Raw genomic sequence first — 11,734 nt, forward strand, 5'->3', positions numbered from 1 at the left:
ATGAGAGATGGGCAGCTAGAGAACAGACTAACAAACAGAAGGCCTGATGACCATCAAAAGAGAAGCAGAAGTTAACAGGTAGAAAAAATGTTGTGGGTAGGGGCATAGGACAAGTAAGAATATATAATAAAGATACATGACATGAACAGAGCTCATGGAGCATTTAATGACCTAGAGTGTGTGTCCTCATGATTGAATAAAAATAGCAATCACAAAATAGACACTCTATGTATGAAATTAAAAAAAAAAAAGAAGCGTAAGAGACAGGTTTATGTAAAAATGCCATTGTATGACTGAGCTGCTGAATAGTTGGATTCCCCTGCAGTCTCTGTGGCTGGTAATGCACAACATGGGGCTTTCTGTTTGCTGCAGTGCCCAAAGGGTGGCCTATGCACAGTAGCTCCTGTGCCAACACTAGTCTTGCAGCTGGGGTAAGGTCAGCTCCCAGACGGCTCCTGAACATGCCAGTGGACAGTGGGTGAATGGTTCTATCCATGACACTAGCAGACCTCAGCCCCAGACACCTCTGATGTTAAATATAATAGTGGTCAATAGGAGAGGCAGATCTAGAAGGATCAGCCAAAGCTGTTTAAGGAAGGGCACAGACACCTAACTTTGGATGCTGGCAGAGAAAGATGACCAAATTCCAAACTGCAGCTCTAAGAATATGCAGTGTGCCCATCCCCGTGGAGCCACCAGAGAGTATTGCAAGTTATCACATCTATAAAAAAAAATGATATAAAATTTATCTTTAAAAATCATATGTTTGAGGTAAGACTTAAGGAACTCCAGGAGCTCCAGGAGCTAGACTTATCGCACTGAAGACCTCAGAAAGACTGTATCTGAATTCTTGATGACGAAACACATTTAATGTTACTGTCACTGTGCATGCTACAGAAGTAGGGGCAGTCAGTGGCACTTTGAGACTGATTCTCCAGTATCTTTTGGATCAGATATATAAACATCTGCCCCGGGAACTACACAGATGGTACAAACTGAGCAACTATATCCACAAACTATGCCTTTATTTCCAGATGTGCAGGTGAGATCCATCTTAAAAAAAATGTCTCCCTGATGATGTCATCTTGGACAGGAAGATAAATGAGAGCTTTTTGTGCCAAGGCAGAGGTACTTACCACAGTGTGTATATCACTGCTGTCAAAATCAAACTGAATGCTTTGTAGTTTTAGATCAGGAAACACAAGTTTCTTCTCAGAATCATCTCTAGGTGAGATTAAAATTCAAGTTGTAGTTCCCTTTAAAATGGAGGCCACTACAGTCTGTGTAGTTGTGCCAAACTTTTCCAGCTTGCCAATTTGTTTGAAACAGGGAAAGCATCGTTTGGACGAGTACTCACTGTGCGCTCAAAATAGATCCTAGTTGTGCTTTTGGAAACAACTAATCAATCAGCACTTTAATACAGAGACTTTATTTCCCATCAGTGTCATCCCTCCATAGAGCTGGCATACTGCACTTCAAAACTTCTCTCATTAGGTACTCCACAGAGGCCCTTTATTCACTCAGGCTTACCAGCTCAAAACACACTTGTCTTGTTTTAGTGTCTCATAACCAAAAAGTACAGCGTGGGCTACTGCTTATTTTAGACTACCTCCAAGGGCTAAGTGAGAGCTCTCTGGATGCACCTTTGCCATCACTTTTGGAATGGTAAGTCAGTGAAAAAAAATGTTTTTTGATAGCCAGGTCCCAGAGACCAAAGATCCTGAAGTCTGCTGGCTTGGTGAGGAACCATATAAGAACAACTCAGATGGGGACAGCACTGGGTTTCTAATGGTATTTTGTTCTTGCTCTGTCTTCTCATCTCTTTCCAGTCTGCTAGTGCTCTGAGCAGAGTGTGTGTGGTCTCTCTGCAGCCATCCAGAAGGAGAGAATTAGTGGTCTTCTTCATGACATGATTAAAGAAAAAGCAGGCATGTAAAATAAATACAAATTTACTGGGTTATGAACATTGTCATTGGGAATTGAAACAAAATTCAAATTTTAAATTAGTATTTAAAAATCTACCCCTCCATAGATGAAAAAAAACCAACAGAAAATTAACGAGATATTCTGTAGAGGGTCAGATCTGTTTCGCATCAGTTTCTCAGGGCTCTCTGGAGAAGAAAAGTCCCCGGAGGTGAGGGGAATCTTAGCCGCCAAAACAAGTCTGTGGCAGGGCCTGGAGGTATCTGTGAGTCTCACAAGATAGTGCTGGCTGGGAATAGAGTATTTCCAAGTAAGCAGTGCTTTATTGTGTGCCATGCTGCAAATACTTTTGCTGTTCTGATCTTACCAAACTGTAAACTATTCTCTTTTCTGCTCCTGGGGGATCTCGCAAAGGAGAATTATAAACAAACAAACTAAACCCTTCTCTTTGTTCCTGTGTCCTCTGATTCTTCAGTGAAGTTCTCCTTTGAAGAAGAGGCCTGAACTGCACCTGAATGGGTAAGCTGAGCTGAATAAATACATTTTGATGATTTGGAATTTCAGAAGTCCTCAGCAGTATAAAGTACATTGCTATAGATCCACCAAAGCATTTAAAAACTATGTTCAAGGCTCTCAGTGCTGGTGATATTTGACCTATCATAAAAGTAATTTATTTGGCATCATCCCTTCCAGAAAGAAAACAAGCTAATGGCTTATTATTTGATAAGTGTTTTCAATGGAAACATTTCTCATTCTCGAATAAAGTTTTCATCCATAAAAAGTATCAAATCGATGGGAGAGGTCTTTGCTAAAGTGAAAAAAGGATCTTTTTGAAAAGTCCTTTGCTTAGCTTAAATAGCTTGCATAAGCAATACAATGATGTGTCTACTTTCAAAACTATTTTCATTGAAAGCATAAGAAAACTTTAAACAAGAAAGAATTTGTTACTTGGTTTTGCTCTAATACAGTATTTCTTTCTGCAAATGATCTGTTAATCGAAACACAAAATGAATGTGCTTTTTCTTCCACCTGTGTATGTTATTGTAATTTTACTTTATTCAGCAACTTTGAAAGGTATTTCTTTTATTGCTGAATTTTCTTTCCAATTGAATAAACATATATCTAAAATATATAATGCAAAATGCACACTTAAAAAAATTGCTTAGTTGTAGAAATTAGAGGAATTAGGGTCGTTACCGCAAGGAGAGAAAAATGCTGGCCAGAAAGTTCCTGATGCATACTTCCCCCTCTTAGGTACCAGCCTGGAAGCTAAAGCCACTCAGAGATAATTGTAGGCAGCTTTAGAATTACCCCCAGGCCAAGAGGACTCCAAAGTGCAATGCAAAGGGGCCATTTGCAAGAGTTCAATTGATTGAGGTAGACTTCAGTAAAGGTAAATGCAAATAATGACTGCAAAGATGAGCTGTTTCAATGACTGTTAGTCTTGGAAGCAAGTTTGAGTGTCAAAAGCCTTATGTCTGTGTTTACCAGCAGTACAAAAGTTCAGTGGAGGAAATTTTTATAGAGCCATCATTCTTCACTAAATATTGTGAACTATTGATAGAAAGCAATTTTAGAAAAATCAGTACCAGCATTTGCAACACCTTGCTAACATAAGGAACAGAAACCTATCAGGTAGCTCACAGAATTTACCTAAACTGCTAATAAAGAGAATTCAGATGTATTTTCTTCATTTTATAAGTTCATTTTTGTTCAATAACAATGCTATTTTATTATACGTTTTACAAGGTGGAATTAGTCTAAACTAGTGAGAATGGCCCTATTTCTATTTAGAAAAAAAAAAAATAAGGTAAGAATCCATTACAGGAGTCATTGCCATCCTGGTAAGACTTACTCAGATGCACTGTTTGCTTATTAACCAGAGAAGACAGAGTTTTCTATCCTGCTGGAAGCACGCACTGTGTTCGGAAACATTCCTTATCTCTCTATGTCCAAAATATTGATGTGGGAACCTAGAAATGTTCCTACCTATTACACTCATGCAGGAGATGGCTTGAAGTCTGAAGTCTGCAGAATGCATTTGGTTGTGCCAAGTAGTTCCTGCAACTCTTAAATCCTAAAGGGTTTTATACAAATCAAACTGCAGACATCCAAACTCATGTCTCACAGACTAGAGGTTTTAGAATTTTTCCACAGGATTAATTATTTATTGGGACCTTGCTTGGGCCTGGGGTACAGTAAGGGAAATTGCGTTTGAGTCTGACAGCATGATATCCTCTCTCAAGTCTGGGCTCAGCCATCAGTATCCATATCAGCTGCATCAGCCAGTCACAGACTGGAACAAAATTTGAAATACATTTTAGGAGCAATTGCTGATGGTTTCCTGCCTATAAGCAAGGTAAAACAGATTATATCTACAGTCCCAAGGCACCTTTTTCCTTCTAGAAAGGTAAAATTTTCTAGATCAAAATACAGTTGAAATGAGGAGTAGATAAAAATGGATAGTAAACTATCCTAGTTTATCACATTGCCTTTTGATAGCATTTGCTATAGGTAAGTTTGTAGGACCAAGGTTATAAATCTAGGATTTTAATTATAGAATTCTTAAGTTAAGAATATTGAGTATATGCTGTCAAATATTTAATTTTGAGTCGTTCCCCCCCTGTTAATAGATGGAATGATTTTGCCAATGAATGCTATTGATTTTTTTTTTTTCCATTTCACAGGTCAGTCAAAAGTACTTTCATTTAAAAAAACAAACCCCACATTTATGCAACAACAAAATCTTTTGAGAGTTGAACTTGTACTGTTACTTATACTGCAGCATCCTTGTTACTTCATGGTAAAGTTAAAGTTCCACCAATTTAGTCCCTGTAATAGGGACTTACTTTACAAAGTAAAGCTGCTGCGTGGAGACCTCATAGCAGCCTTCCAGTATCTGAAGGGGGCATATAGGGATGCTGGGGATGGACTCTTCATTAGGGACTGTAGTGGTAGAACAAGGGGTAATGGGTTAAAACTTAAACAGGGGAAATTTAGATTGGACATAAGGAGGGAATTCTTTCCTGTTAGGGTAGTGAGGCATTGGAATAGGTTGTCCAGGGAGGTTGTGAATGCTCCATCCCTGTCAGTGTTCAAGGCTAGGTTGGACAAGGCCTTGGATAATATGGTTTAGAGCAAGGTGTCCCTACCCATGGCAGGGGGGTTGGAACTAGATGATCTTAAGGTCCTTTCCAACCCTAACTATTCTATAATTCTATAAAGTAATGAATAAAACATTATGCAATTCCTACAAATATCTGGTATCAATGTAGAATGTCTTAATTCAATAGAACTTAAAGTTTCCACGTAAGACTTGGGAAAAGGTATCGTATTTAGGATAGAGCAATCCATAGTAACACAAATCCATCTTCATTGTGAGAAAAAGTTCCTCAGGACTGCCGTGCTGATTGAACTGTATCTTAGCCTTTATCTTTCGTCGCAATAAAATTTGGTAGTCAATATCCATTAGCTGTTTTCCTTCTGTCTTATAAATCTGAACTAAAATCTCAAATCCTGCTCCAGCATCTTGTTTTATTGTAGCCATGAAATTTAGCCAATAATGTTCTAATTCAGGGAAGCACTTAATGGTTACATTTAAAAGTAATTTTGTTCTTTTAGATGCTTTACCAAGAAAGATGCTAGAGGACTAAAGCCGCATACAATGTTATCAAAAGAATGTAAAACACTTAAAATCAACTTTGTAAATAACATAAAAATGTTAATTTTTCTCTTATTCTCAAGCTAAAAGGTCATGGCGTAAATGCTAAGTGACAAGTTTGACTGCAATATTAATTTGAAGGCACAGTACATCCTCTGAACTCGCACAGCCACAGGCTTATCAGAGAAATGGTAACACATAAAACACATAGTTGACCTTCTTTCCAAACTGCTGAGCACACTTTTAAGGCTTTATATTTTACTGCATGGGTGTGAGGCTCTGCTCTCTGCTGGGGCAGATCATGGGGGCCCCACTGAAATCAGTACCATACACTCCTTCACACTACCCACGACTCTAGCATACATCATGTATGGCACATTACCTGCAGGTCTACTTCAAAGCAGCTCAGAGAGATTTTTAGCATCTAAATTTGTTTCTGAAAACCAGACTGATAAAACGAGTCTTAACCACTGCAAGCAATACAGCCTGATGGATTACATGTGTAAGGTACAGTGTAGTGGGACAAAACAGTATGAATAATTCACAGAAAAAGTTATGGCTCTCACTAAAATAAAAAAATACATGGAAATGCATATTCATTTTTCTTCTTTAAGGACTTCATATATTCTTTAGTCTTTATACAAGTAACACTTCGAAGTTGGAATACGCGAGAATCTTCCTGCTTTGTTAATATCCCAGGTTACAAGCCTGCAGCTCTTTATATGCTCTTACCAGTTGCCTCACTAAAGTGATGACCATAAGTGGTGACTTCCAGTCTCACTCATAAAACACACACTAATTACAGGTAGGGTTTTGTAGTGTGGTTAGATTTTTTTAAGTGAGTCTCCACATTAATATTGAAGCCAGAAATGATAAGTAAAGCTAATAGCTGTCTTCTGTTGGGCCAAGTTTGAAAAGTGGACAAGGTGTCTCCTTTGCTTACAGATTCACTGTCTTTCCAGCAAATCTGAAAAATTATAGTCTCAGTTTTGAAAAGCTTTTTTCCTCCACTCATGTGCTTGAGAAAGATGCTACTGGTGTCAAAGAAGAATTGGACTTAGATGCATCCATTCTGCCACATCTACAGTTGTGTGCATTTGATTTTAGCGTGTGGAGTTAATAAATTGTACAAAAGTAGCCAAATATGTCAACATATTTGTAGTTATTGAGCCTAATTATTGCTATTCTGTATTTCTTAATACATTACCTATTGTTTACAGAATCTACTTCATTTTTCAGCTCATTTGAAGTCTTTTGTTTTTTTTAAGTAGGGCCCTCATGAATGTTAATAATCTCTTTTTTCCTGTAATAACTAAGAAGCCAATTTGAGGTCCTGTTTTAATCATTAGTTTTGATCCCTTTATTTAAAGTTGAAAATTAAATTATTAAAAAAAAATAAAAGAATTCCATGTTGATACTCACCCAAGATAAACATTCTCTCACTAGGGAATTATTATCATCTGTCAGTCACCAGTGTGAAGGGGATGGACTAATTTTCTGGACTTTTTTAACAATAAATGTGCCACTTTCTTTTGTGAAAAATTTGCAGCTGTTAGGAAGATTAACCCTTCCTCTCCAGAAGAATCTGTGGGCTTATCAGGGAGAACAGTATGGTCTGAAAGTACATGTAAGTCTATTAAACAATCCTGCTTCAAGCATTTTGTATTTTTTAAATATCGCATGCCCTGCAGATTATTGATCTTAAGCATATTGCAGTGGTCCTTTTGTAATCAATCCATGAGCCGTGCTGTAAAATCACATACAAGAACGTAAAGGGTAGTAATAATAACCGTCACAGCAAATGTAAATGTCATAAAGGAATGACATAGTCAAAATAAAAAGGCTGTCAGGAAGCACCTTTATAAATCTTCTGATCCTCTGAATGTTTGCAGCTCACTTGTCATCTTTATTTTCTCCACTATAAAAGCCTAAGCTTTAAAAGAAGAGAGTAAAAAGGCAGCATGAGTATGCTCTGCTCAATATCTTCTTAGGCTTGTGGCAGCTCACATGGAAATAAAAGCAGCCTTACCTACAGCTGGACCTGGTTGTCCATGTTCGTTCTAGACCACCTATGTCAGCAGACGCAGTGCCTGTCTGGCCAGAGGCAGGACTGGCTTGTTCTCTAAGGACCACCCAGCTGAACATGCGGCCAGGAACACAACTGGGAAAGCGCAGGCTGGGCAGAGTGGGGCAAGCCCCATAAATCACAGTGCCTGCCTTAGCACCAGCTCTGATTGCCAGGCCATTTACACAAACCATAACAAATGAGTCCCAAAGGCAGCCCTAGCAGTGGACATTTCCAGCAGCAGAGTGCACAAGCCCTTGCAACAGGGAGTTTGCCCTGCACAGTGCAAGGCTAAAAGCAGGCACTGTCCCTGCAGCTCAGCTCTTTCATGGGAAACACATCCCAGGACAAGGAGCTGGAGGTTCTGCATTGTGTTTCAAGCTCCTACTGCTGCATCAGGAATAAAACACAGGTACAACTGCTACAGCAAAATGCAGTTATAAGTCCCCACTACTGTGCATTGTCAAAAAAGAAGTAAAATGAGAGAGAAGTCAAAACAAGGGAATGTGAAACGTGAAAATTATTATAAGATGATTGCAACCTGTAGGCTCATCCCATCTCATCAGGGGTATCTAAATCCTTCTCTCCCCCCCTCTTCCTACTTATTAAGGCTTAAATGCCATCTCCGAGGGCTATGCACAGTTCCCACCTCAGCTCTTGCCACAATCTCTTCTACAAATCAGGTGCAAGAGAAAACAAAAGCCACGATGTGCTTTGGGCATCTGAGTCTTTAGCATTGCAACAGGGTAGTGAGAGGCAGAGACCAATAGGGGATATGTAAAATAAATATTCCAAATCAATATTAATCTGTCTTTAACACTGAGGCACCTGTTCATTCAAAGGATTAAGGCATAAATTTCTTTCCTCCTTTAGTGTGTGTTGTTGGCACAGAAATTTGGGCTAAAATTTTCACCTTCAAATTGGAGCTATTTCTGTTGTTATCAGTGAAAAAGCCCAGTTTACAAACAGGTCAGGCTACAGAAGCACAGTTTCCACTGTCAAATTAAAGAAGGTTCAGTCAAACATAGCAAAACGCATTTTCCGTGGCCTTCACAAATAGGTTTGTAAGAGAGGATGGCTTTTCAACAAACTGGAAAGGGACGCATTTAAGGCAAATGCAATAAAGCTTTGCTGCTCCGGTACTATATAGCATCCTGAAGGGATTTATCATGTCACTGGGGTAGAGATCACTGCTTCTCTTGAAGCATTTCCTCAGACAGCCCCAGGAAATCAAGCTGAGACACACATCTGGATAGCTCTGTACCCAAATGCGTTGCATCTAGAGATGAGGAATTGGGAAGAAAAAAGCAGTAGTCCATGCACTATTACTCATTTCCACAAATTCTCAATTCAGCAAGAACCACGACTAGACTAAACAACTAAAGTAAGGTAAAACAGGGTTTTTTTTTGTCAACAAGTGTGTTTTTTTCATCCCACAGACCATCCAGACAGAAATTCCTACCTGGAGATCTGTCTAAAGGACAGTTAACTAGTATTTTATTATTTGAAAAAAGCTATCACACCATGAATCTTCAAAAAGCAGAGAAGGAAGGGTGAAACACTAGTAGCACAGCATGTTCCACTGTTTCCAATAAACTAACAGGTGTGGAAGATTAATACATTCAGAGAAATCAGAACAGCCTAAAAAATTCATCAAGCTGGAAGTATTTAAGCAGCTGAAAGAGTTATTCATACAAATTAGATGTTGCTTTACTGTTTATCCCTAAAGGAAGAAAGGTTTCATAACTTTGTGGGAGAAGCTGTATAGCTCTGAGACTGTAATATACATCTTTTTCAGACTGTTTTGTGAGAAGAGTTCTAATTGATAGCAGGATGGGACTCTAAGCCAGCTTTATGGGGCACTGATTTAAGTGCTGTAGGTTGTATGATGTTGCGGTTAGATAAGCTGCTCTTTGCACAGAGTTCTAGGGTCACTTCAAGTCAAAATTGTTTTTATGAGGGGGGTAAAACCTGTTTGTTAAAATACAAATATTTTTTCTGCTCAGACACAGGAAGACCTTACAGTTAGAAGCTGTCTTCTTGTTTGTGAGATATTTTTCCAGCCTTTTCAGAGCCGGAAAGAAAGAAAGTCGTTTATTCTTGGCTACCTTTCTGGGGCCACACACGCTCTGCCTGTCCAGCTGCCTGCTTGCTTTGTGCTGCTTTCCACCCACAAGCTAATGCAGAGCTTCAACCAAATCAATGCCCCGTTTCCTTTCCTTTTTGCAACCAATTTCCAGCAAAACCCCTCTAGTCACATGGCTGAGTTTCCAACCCAGCCTTCCTATATTGTGTTGCACCTTGGGCGGTGACTTGTCTTGTTTCAATTACCACTAAACAAATGAGGCTTTAATTTCTCTTTCATTTCCTTTGAAAGAAAGATGATCAGCATGCCCTTCCACTTCAGTGTGGTCTGTGACTGTCCAGACTTCACACTTGCAGACTGCCACCAGTCCTGTCCAACAACACTATATGCCTATTGCGCATTCAGGTCAACCAGACCAAGGACAGATGTTTCTCTGGTTTTACGGCATTTTTGGCCTGGACTGAGGAGCCATTATAGGGCAAAATGGCCAACCTGCCATCTCCTTCATCTTGACATTGCTTTCTGGTTGGAAATTGCCAATATGTTTTAATTTGAAACATGGGAGTGTATATATTCCATCCCAAACTTTGAACATAAATGTTTTCCTGTCAAACTAAATAATATACCTATTTTGCATCACTAATTGAGACATCCATGTGGATTTATTTAATTTTTCACATTAACACAGGAATAAAATTGATGGCAACAGATGAAAAAACATTCTTTATTTTACAAGCATAATATGGTTTTAATATGCTGGTATGTTTTTAATGATGCATAGCACATTTTCTTTCATCAAAGTCAGAAAAAGGAATTTCACTAGAGTATTTTGTTATTTTGTCATTGGGAAGCAAGAACAGTGCTGCTCTGTGGGGTATCTGAATTAGTCACAGAATCACAGAATGGCTGAGGTTGGAAGGGACCTCTAGAAGCCACATTGTCCAACCAACCTGCTCAAGCAGGGCCACCTACAGCAGGTTGCCCAGGGCCATGTCCAGATGGCTTCTGAATATCTCCAAGCAGGGAGACACCACAGACTCTCTGGGAAACCTGTGCCAGTGTTTGAGTGCTATCACTGTAAAAAGTAGGGGGGGGGAGGTGTTCAGATGAAATTTCTGTGTTTTAATCTGTGTCCATTGCCTCTTGTCCTGGCATTATGCACCCCTCAAAAGAGCCTGCTTCCCTTGTTTTTGTTCCCTCCCATCAGGTACTGCTACACATTGCTAAGATCCCCCCTGAGACTTCTCCAGGCTGAACAGACCCAGCTCTCTCAGCCTCTCCTCATACCTCAGAGGCTCAGGTTCCTCAGTGATCTTCATTAGCTGGACTCACATCAGTAAGTCCATCTCTCTCCTGTACTGCAGAGGCCAGAAGCCCACAACTGGACCCAGCACTCCAGCTGTGTACTCACCAGGGCTGAGCGGAGATGAAGGACCACCTCCCTTGGCAACACGTCTCCTAATGCAGCCCAGGATACTGATGCCCTCTGTGGCAAGGGCACATTGCTGGCTTCTGGTCAACTTCTTTTAGATCAGGACCTCCAGGTCTTTCTCTGCAGAGCTGACTTCCAGCTGATGAGCCCCCAGCTGTACTGGTGCCTGGGCTTGTTCCTCTCCAGTTGCAGGTCTTTGCATTTCCTTTATTGTACTTCATGAGGCTCCTGCCAGCCCATTTCTCCAGCCTGTTTGAGGTCCCTATGGATCGCAGCACAACCTCCTTGTGTATCCACCACTCCTCCCAGTTTTGTCTCATCAGCAAACTTGCTGAGGATACACCCTGCCCCATCATCCAGATTATTAATGAAGATGTTAAACGGGACTGAACCCAACCTTATGCCCTTAGGTACCCCTCTAGTGACTTGCCCCCAGGTGGACTTTGTGCCTCTGATCACAATCCTCTGGACAGTCCCTGTAAAATGTCAAGTAATATATGTCTTGCTATTCTCTTTAAGGGTCAAGACTTGGAAGCTGCAAAAGCAGCATTTCATACGCTGAAATGT

At 40.0% G+C, this 11,734-nt stretch overlaps 1 long non-coding RNA gene across 1 annotated transcript; it reads left to right on the plus strand.

Moving 5' to 3' along the window:
* The first annotated feature begins 1,785 nt into the window (after positions 1–1,785).
* LOC133213840 (uncharacterized) lies at positions 1,786–4,670 on the plus strand. Its single transcript, XR_009725912.1, has 3 exons — positions 1,786–2,442; positions 3,673–3,733; positions 4,611–4,670. It is a non-coding gene; the product is annotated as an uncharacterized LOC133213840 (long non-coding RNA).
* The last annotated feature ends 7,064 nt before the right edge of the window (positions 4,671–11,734 follow it).

The sequence above is a fragment of the Neopsephotus bourkii genome, unplaced genomic scaffold (assembly GCF_033783945.1).
Source record: "Neopsephotus bourkii isolate Nb327-2 ecotype Australia unplaced genomic scaffold, CSIRO-AGI_Nbou_v1 NB_846, whole genome shotgun sequence".
NCBI lineage: Eukaryota > Metazoa > Chordata > Aves > Psittaciformes > Psittacidae > Neopsephotus > Neopsephotus bourkii.